This window comes from Periplaneta americana, chromosome 2 (assembly GCF_040183065.1).
Source record: "Periplaneta americana isolate PAMFEO1 chromosome 2, P.americana_PAMFEO1_priV1, whole genome shotgun sequence".
NCBI classification, from domain to species: Eukaryota; Metazoa; Arthropoda; class Insecta; order Blattodea; family Blattidae; genus Periplaneta; species Periplaneta americana.
The window spans coordinates 188,399,958-188,420,520 of NC_091118.1; the positions used below are offsets into that span (position 1 = coordinate 188,399,958).

The 20,563-nt window shown below is 35.2% G+C and overlaps 1 protein-coding gene across 3 annotated transcripts in view; it reads left to right on the forward strand.

Annotated features, from left to right (window-relative positions):
- Positions 1-20,563, forward strand: part of LOC138694949 (dentin sialophosphoprotein-like) — a 245,748-nt gene that overhangs the window by 91,585 nt on the left and 133,600 nt on the right. For 2 of the 3 annotated variants that reach the window (XM_069819162.1, XM_069819161.1), the window contains exon 2: positions 9,197-9,360. The exons of the other annotated variant lie outside the window; for it this stretch is intronic. The gene's annotated coding sequence lies outside the window, so the exon portion shown is untranslated. The remainder of the gene's footprint in view (positions 1-9,196; positions 9,361-20,563) is intronic. 3 annotated transcript variants of the gene reach the window in all.

A 20,563-nucleotide genomic window follows, 5' to 3' on the forward strand; every position in this document is an offset into this window, starting at 1 on the left:
ACGTCTCTTTTTGCTTTTCAAACTCTCAGTCTCCATTTCAATTAGCCGAAATTGCGAAAAATATAATAATTTGTATTAAAACACAAATAAAGATCAGAGCAGAATAAACAGACCGCTTCAAACAATGAAGATAGCTGATAGAATAGTAAGTATAAAGGTTTGTCATCAGATGGAAACACCGCTAAATGACAAGTTCACAGCTAGAAGGCCCCCTAACCTTGAGTAAGGGCATTTTAGCATGGCACGAAAAATGAAACGCTCAACTGTGCGTGTGTATGAAGGCTTGAGGAAAGTCCTTTTAGCACAGATTGTGTATTTACATGTAAGGATGTTGAATCTGTAGTTAACTCATTTTTGCAAAAATACGGAGAAAGGGCCTTTTAGCAATGACCAATTCAAATATCCTATTAGCGTTTGTAGAGTTACTCCATAAGAAAACGGCATAACTGAGGTATGCATAAGCAAGTGAGTAGAAATTGAAATCAATATTTTGGTGTTTAGTGTATCTCTCAGTTGCAATTAGGAAAAAAAAAATCAAATTGCATTCTCCCCTTAATCTTAATTGCGACTCTACAGTTCTCTTCTGTACGAATATACGTTGGCATAATAAAGTTTTCAATCATGACAATGAGACACGTGTAATTTGACACAAGTACCTAAAATAAATGGCGGAGTGAAGTTAAATGAAATGCTTTTGCGTATGCATGATTTACGTCACTCCTATAGGTTTTACCATCCCACATAGTCGAAACTTTCATTGCCCATAATTATAACTCATAAGTCGACATTTATTGTCATTAAACAACTAGTAAAATTACTGGACATAAAACAATAAAAACGAAAGATAATTCGTGTTAATCTGGCACCGAACGAGGAACTGAAGGGGTAATAACACAGTTGTGCAAGATTGCCAATGGCGGTTCCGTTAATAATTGAAGGCAAGATGCAGTACAATCCGCTTTGCGAGCTACTGTGCAGACACAATATGTCGTAATCCCGTATGACTCACAGCAGTTGTGGTCCTTCAGATTTTATATCGCGACGGTCGGGAAAAACTGGCTCATAAGATTGTTTCAAACTCTCAAGAACATCTTGTATCAGACAGAATCATCGTAAACTGCCTTTTGAATACATATATTGTCAGTTAGTTTTACAAGGTGGGCCAATGAAACGAGAGATTTTTATATAGGGAAATGAAACTTTAGATATTGTATTAAATTAACTTTTATTAAGGTAAGTTGGGGAGAGAGGAAAAGAGACAAGGGTGTTTGAGAATAAGGTTCTTAGGAAAACATTTTGGGCTAAGATTTATATTTAGATTTAGATTTATTTAATAATAATAGGTATATACATAAAAACGTTACATTAACATACCCCGAAAGAGCAAAGCTCGTGTTCGGGGACAGTTCCGTTACATAGATATACATACTTTGTAGACAAAATATTTAAGAAAAATGGTGACATAAAGATGATAATAAAATTAGTAAAAAATAATGCTAGTAATAACTGAGTGAAAAAAGAGACAATGTTGAGATTGGTGGATTAATATTAAATTATTATTAGTAGTATAATTAGGGGGGATGAAGTTATAGGAGAATGGAGAAAGTTACACACACAGAACTGCACGCATTGTATTCTTCACCTGACATAATTAGGAACATTAAATCCAGACGTTTGAGATGGGCAGGGCATGTAGCACGTATGGGCGAATCCAGAAGTGTATGTAGAGTGTTGGTTGGGAGACCGGAGAGAAAAAGACCTTTGGGGAGCCCGAGACGTAGACGGGAGGATAATATTAAAATTGATTTGAGGGAGGTGGGATATGATGATAGAGACTGGATTAATCTTGCTGAGGATAGAGACCGATGGCGGGCTTATGTGAGGGCGGCAATGAAGCTGCGGGTTCCTTAAAAGCCAAATGAAGAGTCCACTGCAAGAATGATGGATGTCATTTGGAATACATTTTGCAGAAGAAGCAATTGAAAGTTTGAAATGCTTAGCGCTCAAAGCTTAACTGTGATTTTCCGATCATTACTGGACAGTGACTATCAGTGTTAATGCCATATAACTCCGTATGTACATTCTATATGTCTTAAGTTATGCATTGACAGTCTTGGTTCATTTTCGACAAGAAAGTGATATCCATCATTCTTGCAGTGGACTCCTCAATTGTAAGTAAATAAGTAAGTAAGTTGGGGTAAGTGCATCCCCTAAATTTGAAAGTTAAACTTTGGTGCATTGTAACACCTGAGCACTTTGTAATTTTAAAATAAGATTTTATTGGTACACTAAATGGTTAATTCTGTGTATTTTCATCTTGTCAGTTACGTAAATTGTCGAAGTATGTTTTATGAAACAAATAAATACCATTATAATGTTGAGGGTATGCAGTTGCCCCGTGATATGGGGCAAGAGAATCTCCAGGCTGTAACTTTCTGTGGTAATGGATAGAACATAATCAAGGGGCAAGTGCTTTCTCTCTTCTTTGAGCTACAAATACACGTTTCAAATGTTATTTTATTTTATTATTTTTTTCTTATGAGTTATGTATTTAGGCAATAAACGGTGTTCTGGGGGTAAGATTAACACTTCCTGAGATGGCAGGACGAATCTCAAATGAACTACAAAGATATGGACTGAAGTTGCACTTGCCCCAGAAATGCACTTACCTCAACCCACCTTATATGAAAATACAGAATATAGTATGCCATTTGCATGTAACCACTACTTCTTGAAAATGAACATCCTTCAGATGTCCTCCACCAACGTGCATTGAAGTTTCTCATTACACTTTGCAACATTTCGACTGTGATGTTTGAAATTACTTCACAAATTGCTGTCTTCAGTTGTTCAATGTATCGCCGTTTGTTTGCGTAGGCCTATACCTTACTTTTCAAATACCCCATGAAAATAAAATAAATGCACTTAAATCGGGGGATCGTGTAGGCCAGGGAATGTCTCGATTTCTCGATATGACATGATTCATAAACAAATTTTGCACTTCAGTCATAGAGACGGGTGCAGTAAGTGCTGATACACCGTCTTGCTGATGTGTTGTTATGAAAAAAATTTTCTTATAAATCGACCAGTTAAAAAATCTTGAATCATTATCACATTAAGAGTTTGCGCACGTCACGCCATATATCCTATAAGGCCTTCCCTAAAAAATCTTGCCCCCCCACCCCCAAGGCAAAACCTGAAGTGACGTCTTTGCTACTGTAGCTAATGATTAGGCCCCGGATTTTTATGTAATATGAAAGTGCGAAATATGTACATGGAAATGTAGTAAATATCGGGGAAATATGTAATTAAATATGTAATATTAATAAAACATGTAATTTAAAATCACTATTTATTAATGCATTAAATTCACAAAAATAACTTCACAATTTACCTCGTCAGTTGAAGTGGAAGGATATAGCCTGGAAAATGACTTGCCATTTCCACCCCATTGTATAGTTTGCAAATACAACTTGTCTCTGCCACAATTTATGCTTTTTTTCCTTGTGCCTTAAGATTTCCTAGAAAAATATTTTTCTGTGACACACATAATGGTATTTTGATTTATCTGACACTCCTCCCGAATAACCTACTTTACGCTAGTGAACTGTGACACCCTTATCGTAGTTGCGAAATTCTCATATTATTATTAATAGCCTACTTTCAATTTGTAACATAGTTAAATGACTGGCGCACCTGACCATCCCAGATTCTCAGAAAGCACTAGGGCAAATGTATAGAGTTGAGGCACTCCAAACTATTATGTTTTACAGACAAATAGTTGGAATCTCTAGTTTTATGTTTGTCTTTTTTTATATATAAAAGAACTATTGTCTTAAGCCAGCTTTAGAAATTGAAGTATTTTCTGTAGTTGTGAACAAAACATAACGACGTCAGTTTTCGAGCCCTCCCTCTTTACCAGAATCGTGTACTATAGTGACAACAAAAAGCGGCCCTCCAATCGAAGTAATTGGACAGGGACGCTAAGACATGTCCATGAAAAAAGAATTCAAGAATTTACTATGAAAAATAAAAAGAATTTAATAGAAAAATAAAAACTGAATAATTGCCTAGATATGTGTAAAAATGTTGCATTCTTTACATAATATGTAAAATATGTAATATACTAAGAACGTGTAAAAATATGTAAAATGAAACTCAACTATAACCATACCAGAACCACAAATCGCCGACATTTGTCATTTTCAGTAGTCTACAAGTAAGGACTGCACTATGTAATTACATAAGAATCCGGTCGATTAAGGAGCGGATTCCTATGTAATTAAATATTATTTTTGCGTGTGATAAAACACAATTAAAATAAAAAGTTCCGAACATGATGTTTCAAGTTTAAAACCCGAATTTTATTTCACATAAAAACACATATTTTCACAAAAAATTATGTAAATACATATTTTCATGAAATATATTATAAACACATAAATCTTGGAGTTTTTCACTTAAATAATTTTTACAAGAACTTCTAACATTTTAAAACTAATTATGTCACTCAGAAGTACGTTATCTTTTTAAGAATTCTTGGTTGCTTCGTGTTTCTAAGCGCTGTGTGGTGTATCCGTGATCCATTTTTGTAATAGTATCGCCACAAGTTCTGAGAACTGCTAGGGAGCATATCAGTGTTATTATTAGAGAATAAATTAACATGGACAAGGAGGAGAGATCCTGCAACACATAATTAGGAATGTTTATTGTTGCTGAAGATGATTTCATTCCACGCTTTGTTTGTGAAACACAACAGATAAGAGCTCGGGTATGAACATTATTAAATTTAAACAAATCTCTCGCCTCTCGCGTCAATCGATATCCTTCAAGATAGACTGAAAGATGGTTGTTTAAAAAACGATTTGGCTTTCCTATTAGCAAATCTAAGCTTTTTGTGAGACACCATAAAAAACTCGAAATATCCAAAAACCTGTTGTCTGAAACAAGGAGGTGTGTGCCGTGAAAATTAAACTAGACTCGCTACCAGGTTCAGAAGTACAAGTACTAAGGGACAAATTCCAGAATGTGTTTGGGAAAAACAGTGGATATAAAAAAAATGTGTAAAGTTGCTCAAGTATTGGAGGGTGTGCCTGTAGGTGAAATTGACGGTGTATGTGTTTGTGACATTCCTCTCTTTAAATATGCACGTCTGACGTCCTGTGATATGGAAAGATCGTTTTCACAGTATAAGTCGTTGTTCAGAGATAATCGGCATGCATTTGTGATGAAGAATTTAGAAATGACCTTCGTTATTCACTGCAATTCTCGGCCAACTACTAGCACTCAAGGGTAGTTGGTGAGTACCTAGTAACATTTTTTTTCCCCCAAGCTAAGCAAGGTATTTTTGTCGTATTTAAAAGAAATATATATATTTTTTTATTTTTATCAAATATTTTCGTACTTTTTAGCACATAAAAATATATATTTAAATTTTCTAGCACATAAAAATCCGCTCCTTACTAATGATGCACTTATTTCATATTATTATATAAGGTGGGATTTCTCCTGTCAGCAGCCGGCAGTGGTCCACAGTTTGTAAATCGCTGTCCCAGTGACACACAGATAGTGCACAATTATTTAAAACTGCGTAAAAGCAACTCAGTGGACATCACGGCCACACTTCTATGAATAGGATGTATTAAAGCCTTCCCTCCGTCATTCGCCGTCACGTTCAATAGTTAAGGACGCAATTCCTCACCACGTCACGTGTTTTGAATTGAGGAGAAAAGGCCTCATATCGTGTGAAATGCCATGTCACAAAGCGTCACAGAATCGCGCACAACTCGTATTTCTCTAATATAGTAGTTACGTCGGCATTCCACGTCAGGGACCGGATTTAAATCGTTCCGAGTCCACCTAGTATGTGTACTGAGAGAGATAATGTTGTGGTAGGTTTTCTTGTGATAAGGCAATTGTCACTAACATTGTACCAGTATTTGTCTACTATTTCATATCACATGTAATCTGAATTTGAAATAAAAGCCCTCCCTCATAGTTATTTAATTCGCTAAAAGACTGATTTGCAGTTGAATCAAGGAAAAAAAGAAATAAATACATAGCTCGTTCAGACACATCTCAAGGTGATTACAAGTTACAGTAGTATTATTTAGAAAAAGTGGACACCTTTAATTGAAGGGTTCAGAGTCATTGTGGGCAAAATGCCATTTATTAAAAATGGAGAAAGCAAGGGTTAAAATTAAGTGAATACCATAGTTTAATGAAGATTGACATATCATTTAGTTTTTCAAATTTCAAATTCAAATTTATTCACAATTTAACATTTGAAATGATACATATGAATAAAAAAAAAAAAGGTAAAGGTATCCCCGTAACATGCCATGAAGGCACTTGGGGGGCATGGAGGTAGAGCCCCATGCTTTCCATGACCTCGGCACTAGAATGAGGTGGTGTGGTCGGCACCACGCTCTGGCCGCCTTTTACCCCCGGGAAAGACCCGGTACTCACTTTTACAGGAGGCTGAGTGAACCTCGGGGCCGTTCTGAAAGTTTGGCAACGAGAAAAAATCCTGTCACCACCTGGGATCGAACCCCGGACCTTCCAGTCCATAGCCAGCTGCTCTACCAACTGAGCTATCCGGCCGCCGATACATATGAATAGATACCCGAAATGAGCATATGCTCGTGCTCGGGTACAGTCCAGTAGTCTACATCAATTTTACAGAGATCAATGATAATGTTGAGGATAGAAATAATAGTAACAATAATAATAGTAGTAATAATAATAATAATAATAATAATAATAAATAGTTACAGTAATATAATAAATACTAGGACGGATAAAATAAAATATAAAACCACTTTGCGAGAGTTAACACAACTTAAATACTGTAAGCGTATAATAATCAGGGGGGGGGGGGAAAAAAAAAAAATGACGAACTCGAAAATCAACAGAAAAGTTCGTTGTATCGCAGACGACAGCAACCGCCGTATTGATATTGTGTTATGCATTGATGGTAGTAGGGGGGAGCCGAAGGTCTACGTAACTGCCGTTCTCTTCGAATCTTCTCATACAATCATGGGAAGTTAATGCTGAAAAACAAAATGTCTACGAGTCAAACTGTTCATTATTACCAGGATAAATACAAATAATACTGAAATATATTAATCAAGTTTCAGTTATAGAACTCCCCTTTTGTGCAAGAGGTATCATATCAAAATATTTTTTGAACGGCGGGGAAAATATAAATTTCAAGAACTCTCTAGTGACAGAGATAGTGACAAGTACAATCAAGTGTATCTGTGGCGATGCTAAAAAATCATTTATTGGATATATACACTGTTATTAAGTTTGAATGTGTATACTTTATATTACTTGCTATATGCTTCCATTGAATTATGGTAATAACTTCATTTTAACCCTTTTTTTTTCTATGATTTTAGTAAATGGAGCTTGGCCCACTATGGTTCTTCAGTTATCTTAGAACATAACAACAGATAATATCGTCAATGAACCCATAGTTTTTAAGTCGGAATATATGTACACTCCTAGCGGAGGTTTCAATACCTATAAGGAATTTAGTTGCACTTATTTCCCGACAGGGGGACAGACAAACAGGTGGTACACTCATCGCCTCAAACACCACCCAGTATGAAAGTAAGGTATTGCTAGGACGCGAGAGGGGAGAAATTTGGTCTAGAGCATGGGTTCTCAAAGTGGGGGAGGGTCGCTATCTCGTGTAAAGAGCTGAGTAATTCACGACGTTTCAAAAATAGGCTCTGTTTTCTTCTTAAGGTGAAAGAAAAAATTGAATACGGAAGTTATTATACTCTCGTGGTGGTTAAAAACTTCTATAATTATACTTGACTGCCCATTAACGATCAAATGCAAGCCCTTAATATAATATTCGGTGGTCCAAGGAGAATGTGTGATGGAGAAATACTGTGTTCGGGTTTTCTCAGGGCCGTCTCGTATCCAATCTTGCCGTTTCTCTACTTTTCCATAATTCATAATTAGAGTCCGGATTATATGTGGTTACATAATCTGTTCCTATATATGTGGTTGTAAGAAAAGCCAAATGTCGCCGAATCACACCAAAGGGATTATTATTCCGAAATTTTAAGTTACGGTACATTTTTTTTTACATATTTTTGTGCATAATGAATATTTTGGCATATATTACATATTTCGAAAGAATATACATTTTTTCACCACTTTTCCCTCGACTTAACTCATAAATTATGCGTTTGAAAATTGTTTATAAAGCTCGTTCTTTCCTCTCTAATACATAAAAATTTAATAATTGAAAATAATAACGTAATCTGTTAAAAAATGGACATCTCTTTGCCATGCTAACATTTTGTATATCCCTTAAGAAGTGACGGTAAAGTAGGAACAAATACCAATGCGAAGGGTGAGTCATTGTACTGCAATCGCGGTGAAGGAAAGAGTGAAAATTACCCTGTGAATATGACCGTTTGGCACAAACACCTCCAATCAGTTGCTCTGAAAGAAAACAGTAGTTTTTTTCAGTTTTATTGAAAAGCTCATTCTGACATCAGGTGATACAACTAGCTAGTCTACTGCATCCAAGTTAAAAGATTGGATTTCAATTGACGATGTCTTTATTAGTAACGTCAAAATCGTGCTATACAAAGTGTGTAACAAACGCATTTAAAAACTGAACTTCATGTTACAAATAAGAAACGTGCTCCGTCGAAAAAACAGATTCTTCTTACACAAGTGGTGCTGGAACTTTCTTCGTCTTCTATCAGTGAATTTAATAAAGACTTGCGTATGGCAATGGTTGCTGCACACATACCGCTGTATAAACTTGGAGTGCCAAAGTTTCAAGCATTCCTATGCAAATGCTGCGACTTCAATATTCCGGATGAGTCAACACTCCGGAAAAATTATTTGAACTCTTGCTACACTGACACAATGGAAACTTGGTATGGGTTGTCGTTGACGAGAGAGTCAATGACCGCAGAAAATACAGAAAAAAAATTATTTATTAATTGCGCCTTCAAACAATAATTGAATGAGGTTGAATCACATGTGCACCTGTAAATTTTATCAGTGTGCAAAAATACATCTAATATAGCTTACATTTTAAGTTACATATTTTTATTTATTACATATTTATCTACATATTTTTCCATTTTTAGTTACATTTTCTTATTTTCATATTACATAAAATCCGGACTCTATTCTTAAGCATCTTTGTTATCGACAGGGAGCAAGTAATTCGGAAGCGGCACTCGAATCTCCATTTGGACCAGACGGCAGCCATTACTTTGGTAGTGGGTAGTGAGCTTTACTTGGACCTGCACACATCGTGTGGTTGGCACGAGCGACATTTACCTGGGCCTCCAGCATAACAGTGGATCACAAACACAGGTACTTTACTTTGTTTCGTCAAAGGTTTCGTCTTTTACATTACTATAAGAAAAGTGATATTTCAAACATTGAGAGGAAAGCCATTTTATTTGAGGCAGCCTTTGTGAAAGAACACTTGTGTCCAGATTTCCTCTACTTTTCTTGAAGGACTTCTGTACCCTACTTGTCCCTATTGCTCGAAAATTTTTCCTTGCAGTTAATTCCTTGATTAGAGAATTAGATGTAATGCACAGGCTAATTAATATGATGTGAAGGACTATTTCTGCACTTGCAACAATTCTAGGTGAGAGGAGAGAGAGGGAAGAAAGTAAAATTAAGAGTCCTGCAGAAAAATGTTACTAGAAGACTCAGCACACGTTTTTCAAACCATTTTGACACTCTTCTATCTCCCAAATAATATAATGCCTTGCTCAAGAAATGAAGGCTTATAGTGAAGTATGTGTGTGTAGATAGTTCCTGCTCTGAAAGATATTACTAAATACTATTTCCTTCGTGGTATTCCACACTTCAAACCCATGTACAGGAAGCTACAGGATATGCTAAGAAGGATTAAGGAAATGGAATATTATATGAGTACCAAGCTCAGGTTACAACTTCAGGTAAGATGTGGGTTTCTACTATATGTTACATGAAATTGTTACAAAAATTGGTTCATGATTTTTTTGCAGTTGAATCGAGTAGGTAATTAAAGGTCAAATTTACCGAAAGTATTTATTTATTTATCACGTTTTTAAGAAATTGATTAGTACGGTAATTAAATATTTTTATGAAATTTATCGTATGGCAACAATGTATAAACGCGAAATAATTACCGCTCTGAAATTTTTTACAGTACCGTTACAGACAAATGTATTTTATTTCATACTATGTCTCATTTCACTACTTTATAGTCTTACAAAATGGCCGACAAACAAAAACATTACAGCACAATGTACTGTAATATTCACAAAAGGGACGCCACTATCACCAACATATGAATAAATCATGGTAAACTTATTTAGTAACTTTAAAACTAAACAAATGAAGCTACTCAATAGAAATTTTACAGACATATCCTTCTTATATACTTCCAAATTATTTTATCAAATTTCAAAAGTTGATACGAGTACAATTCTGGCCAATCCATTCTGAGTAGATTTTAGGTGTGTCCTTTTCTATCAATAAAATGAAATTGTTCAATGATGAGCCACGTAATGGGTATCATGCCAATAATTTAACATTATTATTATTATTATTATTATTATTATTATTATTATTACTATTTTTATTTGAAGCAAGTAGAGCGATCGGTTTGGAAGTAAATCCCGAAAAGACAAAGTATATGATTATGTCTCGTGACCAGAATATTGTACGAAATGGAAATATAAAAATTGGAGATTTATCCTTCGAAGAGGTGGAAAAATTCAAATATCTTGGAGCAACAGTAACAAATATAAATGACACTCGGGAGGAAATTAAACGCAGAATAAATATGGGAAATGCGTGTTATTATTCGGTTGACTTATCATCCAGTCTGCTGTCCAAAAATCTGAAAGTTAGAATTTATAAAACAGTTATATTACCGGTTCTTCTGTATGGTTGTGAAACTTGGACTCTCACTCTGAGAGAGGAACATAGGTTCAGGGTGTTTGAGAATAAGGTGCTTAGGAAAATATTTGGGGCTAAGCGGGATGAAGTTACAGGAGAATGGAGAAAGTTACACAACACAGAACTGCACGCATTGTATTCTTCAACTGACATAATTAGGAACATTAAATCCAGACGTTTGAGATGGGCAGGGCATGTAGCACGTATGGGCGAATCCAGAAATGCATATAGAGTGTTAGTTGGGAGACCGGAGGGAAAAAGACCTTTGGGGAGGCCGAGACGTAGATGGGAGGATAATATTAAAATGGATTTGAGGGAGGTGGGGTATGATGATAGAGACTGGATTTATCTTGCACAGGATAGGGACCGCTGGCGGGCTTATGTGAGGGCGGCAATGAACCTTCGGGTTCCTTAAAAGCCATTTGTAAGTAAGTAAGTAAGTAAGTATTATTATTATTATTATTATTATTATTATTATTATTATTATTATTATTATTAACAAACAAATACTGTATAATGAATTGAAACAAAAATAAGGTTAATATTGAACTGCCAATATTTCATACTACAATATTTTGGAATTGGCCTACAGCACTATAGAATAATGCAGAAATTAGTAAATAATATTTAATCCTACATCTGCACCAAGCTTATATTTATTGTGCAGTTCACGTTATCCATTACACAAATCGCTGGAATATTACTTCTATCGATTGTGAAACTCGTAAATACCAGCGTCTTTTCTCCTTGTAAAACTTCTAAAAAAATTTTCTACTCCTTTGAGTCATTCTCCCATCACTTCGTTACATTTATCTGATACTTATTTTCGAACTTCAAAATATCCATTGAAATCTCCCTCCATGATTTCCCGTCTGTCAACTGTTCCTGCATGGGTAGCCCCGTAATGAGCGTAGTGCGTTCATCAACTTCAACAATACATTGGGTGGCGCAAATAAAAAGTACTCCACCTCCCGTTTGAAAGCGAATGCGATATGTTGACTGCTTGAAATTCCATTATCGTATTTTATCGTATTGTATCGTAACGAAATGAGTAAACAGCTACAACAATGGACAATTTTATACAGTAATCGATTATTGGCAATTGGCATTTTTCCTGTCAGTATTTCATCAATCATCAGTGGAATTACACGTGTCTGTTCGCATTCTACAAAATAACTTACTCAATACAAGAAAGAGTGGACATTGTGGAAACGTAGCTATGTGAGAACAGGTTCGATTAAGGAAACCCGCGAAATTTTCAGGGACAAGTTTCCGGCAAGAAAGAGCAATACAGGGCGCGCTACGAAATCGTGCAAAATGTATCTCTGCAAGTGTATCTGAACATGATTAAACGTGCACAGCTGTGTATTGATGCCGCAGGGAGCCACTTTCAACATTTTCTATAGAAGGTGAGTTCTTTTCAGAACTTCGCTTCTGTAATTTTTTTTCTGTATTTACTTGATATTTACACGGGCTACTTTTGTCTGCGTCTTCTGTGCATACGGGCCAGTTCATTCTGACCATATTTTAGGGGTGTCCTTTTCTACCGGCTCCATACATACATGTTAATATTCATTTATTAAAAATAATGAAATTCGACATAATCTATATAATGGTTGAACGGATTTCGATGAAAATTTGAATATAAATTAAGTTCGTTGTAACTTAGATTTTAGGCTATATGGCATTCAAAATACGTTATTTAAAAGGGGGGGTTATAAGGCGGCCTGAATTAAATAAATCGAAATAGCCCGCTTATTATTGATTTTTGTGAAAAATGTTACATAACAAAAGTTTCTTTAAAAATGATTTCTGATAAGTTTTATTCTTTGAAAAATTTTTATAGCACTGATATTTAATGAGATAAATGAGTTTTAAAATTAAAATAACTGCCATCTAAGGCGGTGTATTGAAATAAAAAACAAATGACTTCGTCTATAAGGGGCCTTGGACACAACAATCGAAAGCTATGAAACATAGCCTACAGACAATGTTTCTGTGTTTGTATGAAGTAATATAGGAAACTAAATTAACCGATTTGTATAATTAATTATTATTTCATCATTGGAAAGTGTAGTTTCTCTGGATGGACATAATGCTATAATGTTATTACAGTAACTCGTGAGTGAATCGAGGACAGGTAAGATTAAAATAGCTTCTTATGCACAGAAAACTTGATAGATTATTCTGTATATTCATTTCCTGTATTTCTTAAAATAATGTTTATGAACATATTCATTTTTATCTCACACAATTAACGAACAACGAGAGTGTATTGATTTAGTATGCAGTAATAGTACGTTAGCTTAGCAATCCATTATTTTATAATTCAAATTTTAACTATGCTCAATTGAATCGAGTTAAAATACATAAAATATATATGCAATAAATGCAATGCAAAAAAATTGGGTAATGAGCCAAGCAGATTATGTTGCGCTGTTGTAAAAGCTGTTCCTCCTGAGATTCAAGAGCTCCCACAACAAATTAAAAACTTTCTAATTCGAGTACATCCGTTATCAACACACTTTTTACATAATATAATATAATATAATATAATATAATATAATATAATATAATATAAATCTGTAGCCAAAATTTTTCTGTTAATTTTTGCTTTCCCAAAAATAATTGGTAATAACAATTAATAACATGTTAAAGGAATTGTCATTGCACCAATGAGTGCTCTCTGGATCAAAATGATCGCATTTTAATATTTTAAATACAATTTAAATTAAGTAACATATTAAACGATTTATCCTTCTATCAAACACGAATGTTCCCTGGATCAAACGTCCTATTTTAATTATGTAATTACTTTATATTTATTTCTAACGGGTGCAGCGGAGCGCACGGGTACGGCTAGTATGAAATAAAATATTGTACGGTACAATGTTTTACGAATTCGTTTCGAAATTTCGGCGTAAACATCTTAACTCCAAGAATAATCTTCACACAAATAAGACATCCATTGGCAATAGGACTTATATTACTAATTCAAACAATTATTGTATGTGTAATAAGAGGTTTATTATCACAAAGATTTTTTTTCGATATATTCTATTCTTAATCTTTCTAGGGGGGATATTAGTACTAGTCCACACCTGTGGAGTAACGGGCAGCGCGTCTGGCCGCGAAACCAGGTGGCCCGGGGCAAGTTACCTGGTTGAGGTTTTTTCCGGGGTTTTCCCTCAACCCAATACGAGCAAATGCTGGGTAACTTTCGGTGCTGGACCCCGGACTCATTTCACCGGCATTATCACCTTCATATCATTCAGACACTAAATAACCTAGATGTTGTTACAGCGTCGTAAAACAACCCAATAAAATGAAATAAAAATATTAGTACTATTTATTTATGTCACAAGTCTAGCATCCGTAAAACCACACTTTCAATCTTTGTAACCTAAGTAACTACTACCATAAAATAGCGTCCTAGGACCGATAGACACCTCTATAACCTCTCGCATTTGAGAAATAAAATTCCATACACTGATCCACTACAGAGTCCAGGAATGTCAATGAATGTCCAAATGCAGAAGTGTTTACAACCCAGAAAGTTTGTTGCTTGCCGCTTGGTCAAAGGAGCCGAGATAACAAGGGGACTTTAAACCAGGGATTGGATACGACATCGATCATGCAACGGCAACAACACATGCGGCACAGTGGATGACAGCTAATTGATTGATTGGGAGGGTCACTCACTCACTTGGACTCCAACCTGCAGCGACTGAATGCAGTTCATATTATTTAAACACCATCACAATATAGAAAGGAGTCGTAGTGACACAGTTGGTACCTCTGCAGTGGCTGAGCGGTGAAACGTGCAGCCCGTTATGCAGGAGGTCCGGGTTTGAGTCCCGCTCAGGCCTGGGATATTTTAAATTGAAAAATCCATAGTGACATTTGTGGCGGACAAGGTCGCAGTTGGGATTTTTCCCGGGATTCTCCCGTTTTCCCATTATTTCCCATTATTTTAATTTTTTAAGGTGGTTTAATTTTTTAAGGTGACATGTATTTATCTAGCCTGACGAGTTTACTTCCTTGATTTGAATTGTAAATTATTTAAAAATAGCGTGTAAGAGGGCTTAGACTAGAAATGTTTAGTTTAAATGTAGTTCTGTTTATAAGTATGCATAAGAATGCAATTATTTGACTTATTTGAACTGTTGTATCAGTGAAGCGAGGTGAGTCAGTGAAGTTATGGTTTTACAGTGCAGTGAACAGTTCCGATCAGTGATAATTTATAGCGTCAATGAAATGTGTTCTATAGTGTCAGTGAAATGTGTTACAGAGTGTCAGTGAAATGTGTGCTAAAGTGTCAGTGAAATGCGTCATAGTGCCACTACAGGGAATCAGATGAGAGTAAAGTGAAAGACTATTGAAACTTATGTAGGACCTATACATAATTATGTAGGTTGTGTTGTAAAATTAGGTGTTTTATTTTATGTTTTATTATTATTGTGTTAAATTGTATTGTGTATTCTTATTGTATTGTGTATAAAATTGTATATGTGTTGTAAATTGTATTATGTATTGTAAATTTTATTGTGTATTGCTTATCATTTTAACTGTGTATTGTTAATATTGTATATACCACTGCCACCGGGTGCTTGCCCACTTGCAGTGTAAATAAATACATACATCTACATCATTCCGTCACCATTTCTCCATTTCGTCATCATTCCATAGCATTTCCCGAATGCCGGCTGGCGACGCAAGGAGGGAGCTGGCCCAAGGACGAGTGAGGTTGCCTGGTCGAAACCTGGATACGCAGTGAACCTTAGTGTAGTCAGTTGGCATAGGATTTTGGAACGCGCCTAGCGTTGGAACGAAACTTCAGCGTGCTCATAATTTGTGTGTACGTTTTGTAAGCAATGTTCGTAAATATGATCATATTACTCCATCCCTGGAAACAATAGGTTGGCTTAAACTAGATAAGAAAAGAAATTTACATTCACTTCTCCTTCTCTTCGAAATCTTGAAGTCTTCTATTCCTTCGTACCTGTCGTCTCGCTTCACTTACCTTTCTTCCCACCACAATCTAAACACACGCTCTCGCCATGAAACAATACTAACAATACCATCCCATCGCACCTCCTCATACTCATCTTCTTTCACAATAGCCCTGCCAAGACTCTGGAATTCGCTACCTGCTAGCATCAGGGACTGTCGAAATAAAACTCAATTCAAACACAAACTTACTAGGCACTTGGTCAGTAATTGAGACTCGTTCAGACATGGTTTCTTGTAAATAGTTCTCTTAATCTATCACGAAATATTTCAATATCCGGTAATTTCATCACTATAGAATTTTGTTATTGTAGGTTTAATTTGCAATTCAGTAAATACAAAAAATATTATTTGTTCTTAACTTCTATGATAAAATGTCTAGCTTTCATTAATCAGGTGATCTTGTCGTACTTTAATTTTTATTGTAATTGTAATTGTAAATTTAATATTAATTGTAATTTTATTCTTCATATTATATTGTAATCCCCTGGTAGAGGGGCAGAGAAGGCCTGGCGGCCTTATCTCTATGAAGTTAAATAAATAAATACTACTAATGCTACTTGTGGATTATCGCAATAGATCTTTAAAGATCGCAGTGTTGGGTTGTAGTGCCCCCTCTCGAAATTTCTTTCCATTCCAACTTAGTTGGTAGAATAACGACTGCGGACTGGAAGGCTTGGGTTCGTGTCTGAGTTGTGACATTTTTCTCGTAATCATAACTTCTAGGATGGCCCCGAGGTGCAGCCTTCTGTCAAATTGAGTAGCTTTTTGTTTTCGCGGTAGTGTTCGAATTCAAGTGGGGAAACCGGGAATTTCCCTCTTCTGGATTTTTTCCCCAACTTCTTCATTCTTGTTTTCATTGTCAACAGGGGACTGAAAATTCATCCTCTGAATATGTTTTAATATGGATATGGAGCCACCGACGTAGCTCAGTTGGGTAAGGCGCTTGCCTGCCGAGCCAGAGTTGCACTCGGGCGCGGGTTCGATTTCCATTTGGGCTGGTTAACTGTTTGGGGTTTTCCGAGGTTTTCCAACCGTAAGGCTAATGTCAGATAATCTATGGCCAATTCTCGGCCTCATCTCGTCAAATACCATCTCATATCAGCAATTCCATCGACGTTAAATAACCCAGTAGTCGATACAGCGTTGATAAGTAGCCAAATAAAAAAAATATATTATTATTACCACACCGGCCTGGATAGTGATTTGTTTTCCTGAAACTCCATTTCAAAAAACTTAACTTACTTTTATTTTCTATGCTGCAGTCAAAACATTTTCTCCTCTAGAGTGAATTTGCTACAATGAGTTTATTCTGAATGTCTTTTGTAAATGAAACATTGTGAATGAAGAAACAGATGAGTAACGAAACAAAGAAATGTATAACATGTAAATGAAGAAACAGATGAGTAATGAAACAAAGAAATGTATAACATGTAAATGAAGAAACAGATGAGTAACGAAACAAAGAAATGTATAGGCCTAACATGTAAATGAAGAAACAGATGAGTAACGAAACAAAGAAATGTATAACATGTAAATGAAGAAACAGATGAGTAACGAAACAAAGAAATGTATAACATGTAAATGAAGAAACAGATGAGTAACGAAACAAAGAAATGTATAACATGTAAATGAAGAAACAGATGAGTAACGAAACAAAGAAATGTATAACATGTAAATGAAGAAACAGATGAGTAACGAAACAAAGAAATGTATAACATGTAAATGAAGAAACAGATGAGTAACGAAATAAAGAGTGTGAATGAAGAAACAGATGAGTAACGAAACAAAGAGTGTGAATGAAGAAACAAATGAGTAACGAAACAAAGAAATGTATAACATGTAAATGAAGAAACAGATGAGTAACGAAACAAAGAAATGTATAACATGTAAATGAAGAAACAGATGAGTAACGAAACAAAGAGTGTGAATGAAGAAACAAATGAGTAACGAAACAAAGAAATGTATAACATGTAAATGAAGAAACAGATGAGTAACGAAAAAAAGAGTGTGAATGAAGAAACAGATGAGTAACGAAACAAAGAGTGTGAATGAAGAAACAAATGAGTAACGAAACAAAGAAATGTATAACATGTAAATGAAGAAACAGATGAGTAACGAAACAAAGAGTGTGAATGAAGAAACAGATGAGTAACGAAACAAAGAGTGTGAATGAAGAAACAAATGAGTAACGAAACAAAGAAATGTATAACATGTAAATGAAGAAACAGATGAGTAACGAAACAAAGAAATGTATAACATGTAAATGAAGAAACAGATGAGTAACGAAACAAAGAGTGTGAAAGAAGAAACAAATGAGTAACGAAACAAAGAAATGTATAACATGTAAATGAAGAAACAGATGAGTAACGAAACAAAGAAATGTATAACATGTAAATGAAGAAACAGATGATTAATGATAATGAAACAAAAAGATAATCTATAAATAATCATAATTGAAGAAACAGGAGAATGAACAAACTACAAGTAAAAAAAAAAAATGAAAATGCACAGGACTCCTAAATCGAAATAAGGTAGCCTATCTGGGGGAAAGGAACACCGCAAAAGAACTTTCCATCCTACTGGTAAACGGTTTTGGGTTACCAACCCACGTAAAAATGTTTATAGGCTACCATATATGGTAGAGCACTTCAAACCAACGGGATTTCGATATGTTGAACGTCAACAAAGAAGGGAGGTCTCCTTGTGAGACGAAACAAGCCACAAGGATTAGCCATTTGTAACGAAAACAACCCATGGAGCAGGATGTAGCCTTGCTCCTCAACCTTTTGTTCTCTTGAAGGCTGAAGTTGACCCAGTCTTCTAAATGATGTAACTTTTACTCGTCTTCTGAATGATCACCACTGCTTTCACCGCCATTTAGAAATAAAAAAGGTAAAGTTATCCCCGTCACATGCCATGAAGGCACTTGGGGGTCATGGAGGTAGAGCTCCATGCTTTCCATGACCTCGGCACTAGAATGAGGTGGTGTGGTCGGCACCACGCTCTGACCGCCGTTTACCCCCGGGAAAGACCCGGTACTCAATATTATAGGAGGCTGAGTGAACCTCGGGGCCATTCTGGAAGTTTGCAACGAGAAGAAATCCCTTTACCATTCGGGATCGAACTCCGGACCTTCTACCAACTGAGATACCCGGCCGCCACCACCATTTAGAAATAAGTGAATAAATGAAATTTAAAAGCATGAATAGATGCAGTTCATTAGCTGGGAATCGCGAGCGCTTGCATGTCTCCGGAAAATAAATTGTTACAAATGTATGTGTGCAGATCCCACATTTCTAAGTTCAGTAGCTTACAGATAATACATCAAGGAATAAGTCTATTTTTTTTTTTCAGGTTTTTAACTTGGCTATTTAATATAGTAATTTTGCTTTGAAAAAGAAATGATTAAAAAATTAGGCCAAATTTTAAATTTATTTGTGGTAGGTCTAAAGTAATAAAAAGTGTTGTATTTAGTCTTTCAAATGCGCCAAACCGCAAATCTCAATTATATGTAGACACAGAGTTCCAAGCGAGTTTATGTAACAGTGCGCGCATAATTTGCGTAACTTCAAATAATAATAATAATAATAATAATAATAATAATAATAATAATAATGTTTTTTTTCGCTGGCAGAGTTAAGGCCATAAGGCCTTCTCTTCCACTCAACCAGCCTTAATCAATACAATACATAAATTTAAATTACAAATATTTACACTACATTTAAAAGGTTCTCCAGCAATATTCTTCACTACACATTTATTTAAATTTAGATAAATCTATAAGGTAAAGTAGTAACTTAATTTATGAGCTAATTTAATTCAATGAATTATAATTAATTTAATATTTGAGATAGCTAGTAAAATGATGAAAATTAATTTAATATAAGCTTACTAGGACTATGTTACAGGGAGAATATATATATTTCTATTTCTATAATGAGAATATTAATGTAATTGCCATTAGAGGTTTTGTAAATCTATTTAGAAAAATTAATAATAATAATAATAATAATAATAATAATGATAATAATAATAATAATGGAGAGATGTTAGTTTCATTATAAGTAACAAATATTAATCAGCAATTCATCTGTTAAGTAAGAATTTATGCAATTTTGACCTAAATGAAGTTATTGTCCAACAACCCCTTATATCACTCGGAAGCGAGTTCCAATTTCTAACAACTGAAACTGTATAGGATGAAGAATATAAAGATGTTTTGTGGTAGGGTATAATGAGTAAATTGTTATGATGAGATCTTGTACTTAGCTGATGATATGCGGATAAATTTTGGAAACGAGAAGCCAAATAGATTGGGGTAGCGGTGCGCAGAATTTGAAATAAGAGAACAAGAGAATGCAGGGCTCGTCGATCGCTTAGCCTTAGCCAAGACAGAGTTTGGAAAGACGGGGAAACATGATCATACTTACGAATATTACAAATATAACGGACGCACGCATTATGCACACGTTGTAGCCTGTTGCTCAAATTTGCATTTAGGTTACTTAATATAATATCGCAGTAGTCAAAGTGTGGCATCACGAGTGTTTGTACAAGGATTAATTTTAATTTATCAGGAAGAAAGTGCTTCAGTAATAGTCAT